Genomic DNA, 2,647 nt, shown 5'->3' with positions numbered 1-2,647 from the left:
TCAGTGAATCAGCACTTAGGGTTCCAAGTTTCAAAATTCCATAGAAATTGGAAAACCATCCAAACACATCTATGTACCACAGACACATGGAGTCACAAAGTCTCCCCCAAAATGGCTTATACCAAGGCCTTTTTAGGGATATTATTCCTGAATGCAGATGAAGGATAATCTAGCAGGACCCCTGGGGCCGTCTGTGGTTGCGCTAAGTGAATCTCATGACCCACAATTACACCCATAGCTCAGAAGGAAAAGGCAGGAGGACAGATTCCAAGGCCATTGCCATGGGATGGTGCACTTGCTCCCTCACCCACAGAACCCAAGAGCAAGGGTCAGAGTCCTCTCAGCTGAGACTGTTATGTTTTGGTTTGTTTTTCCAAGCTTTCACTTCTTCTTTTGTATTGAGGTACAGCCAGTTAACAATGTTGTGGCAGTTTCAGGTCAACAGCCAAGGGATTCAGCCATAAGTATACATTTATCCATTCTCCCCCAAACTCCCTCCCATCCAGGCTGGCACATAACATTCAGCAGAGTTCCATGTGCTATACAGTAACTCCTTGTTGGTTATCCATTGTAAACATAGCTGTGTATGTACACGACCTTCCCAAAGTCCCCAACTAGTCCTTTCCCCCAGCAACCGTAACTTCATTTTCTAAGTCTGGGAGTCTGTTTTGTAAGTAAGTTCGTTTGTATCATTTATTTTTAGATTCCACCTATGTGCTATGCTGTGCTTAGTCTCTCATGTCTGACTCTTTGCAACCACATGGGCCCCTGCAGGTTTCTCTGTCCATGGGGACTCTCCAGGCAAGAATACTGGAGTGTGTTGCCATGCCCTCCTCCACGGGATCTTTCCAACGAAGGGATCAAACCCAGGTCTCCCAAATTGCAGGCAGATTTTTTTACCATCTGAGCCACCAGGAAAGCCTCTATTTCGCCTTTTCTGTCTGGAGAATGTAATGGTTTTGATGAACCTAAAAAGGCAAGAAGCTCCTGAGAGTCTGGAAACCCTCTGCAGCTGGGTGATCAGGAAGATCCAAGAGTAGCTGTTTCTCAGCCCTGAGAACTTGTTCTGTTTAAGGTAGCCAAGTGACCACAAAATGAAGAGCATGTGGCTTGTCAAAGAGGATGCAACACAACTAAGCTAAATAATAAAAGTGAACATTAATTGAACATTTTTTATGTGCTGTTCCAAGTGCTTCACATGTTTCCTTGAATCCTCCAAGCAGACCCTATGAGTTAGGTGCTGTTATCATGATACTCAATCCACCAAGAAGACGGAGGCATACGGACTAATAAGGCGCTTGCTTCCAAAGTTACATATTGCTGGAAGAGTCAGGATTTAAATTCAGGTCAGAATCCAGAACCCACTCCCCTAGATGTTATCATGCGTGGCACTCTGGAAACGACCCTAAAGTCTGAATAGTCTCAGTATAGCTCTGGATATAGTGGGCACCAACTCTTTTTTGTGTGCATGACTTTTTACTGTCAGGGAAATTTGCCTGACCGATGTCTTAAAGTCTGTTTCTCTGATGGTAAATCCCCTACTTTTGTTAAGTGCTAGGTTGGTGTGAACTGACCTTTCCCAGAAGAGTAATAACCTGGGCTCCATGAACTCCAGGGCCCCTCCCTGCCTTGTGCTTAAAGTTCTAATGGAGCGGATGATTGAGTACTAGCCGCGATGGCGGCGGCTGCAGCGATTCTGGGGTCCGAGGCAAATTGGGTCTTCGTGAAATTCGTATCCATTTGTGCCAGCGCTCGCCTGGCAGCCAGGGCGTCAGGGACTTCATTGAGAAACGCTATGTGGAGCTGAAGAAAGCGAATCCCGACCTGCCCATCCTAATCCGCGAGTGCTCGGATGTGCAGCCCAAGCTCTGGGCCCGCTACGCATTTGGCCAAGAGAAGAATGTCTCTCTGAACAACTTCAGTGCTGATCAGGTAACTAGAGCCCTGGAGAATGTGCTAAGTAGCAAAGCCTGAAGTCTCCACTGAGGATTAAAAACAACAGCCCCAGAGTCTGGGCTCTGCTGCATTGAGTACAATGTGGAGAAATGTATTTTGTTCTGTATAAAGATTGTGCTGAAAATGCTGTCTAAAGATGATCTGATTCACGTCCCACCAACTACCCATTATTGTGCAACCATCTGAGGGAAAGCAGTTGAATATAAAAGTAAAACTTATTTTATTCTGTCCCCCCCCCCCAAAAAAAAAAAAAAAGTTCTAATGGAATTGCTCTGGGCAAGATGCAAGGCAGAACCTTTACCACAGAGGGAACCTATGGAGCTCACCAGGTCCACTGTATAGGCAGAACTTAATTTATACCTGGACATGTGTGCTAAGTTGCTTTGGTCATGTCCGACTCTTTGTAACCCTATGGACTGTTGCCCGCCAGGCTCCTCTGTCCATGGTATTTTCCAGGCAAAAATACTGGAGTGGGGTGCCATGCTCTCTTCCAGGGGATCTTCCCAACCCAGGGCTTCAAACCCACATCTCTTACATCTCCTACATTGGCAGTTGAGTTCTTTACCACTAGCGCCACCTGGGAACCCTACTGGACACCATCCTACTAACCCTGTATAGTTCTGTGAGTTGCAGCTGCTCCTGAATCTGTTTGAGAAACTATTCTCTGTCTCCTCCCTCCAGCCAAAGGGAT

The 2,647-nt window shown here is 46.3% G+C and overlaps 1 pseudogene; it reads left to right on the top strand.

The window, feature by feature from the left end:
• Positions 1–1,675: 1,675 nt before the first annotated feature.
• LOC113899353 lies at positions 1,676–2,091 on the top strand (annotated as a pseudogene).
• The last annotated feature ends 556 nt before the right edge of the window (positions 2,092–2,647 follow it).

Source organism: Bos indicus x Bos taurus, chromosome 10 (genome assembly GCF_003369695.1).
Source record: "Bos indicus x Bos taurus breed Angus x Brahman F1 hybrid chromosome 10, Bos_hybrid_MaternalHap_v2.0, whole genome shotgun sequence".
In the NCBI taxonomy this organism is placed as follows: Eukaryota; Metazoa; Chordata; class Mammalia; order Artiodactyla; family Bovidae; genus Bos; species Bos indicus x Bos taurus.
The sequence above is the reverse complement of the archived record's forward strand: the minus strand, read 5'-3'. Positions and strand labels throughout refer to the sequence as shown.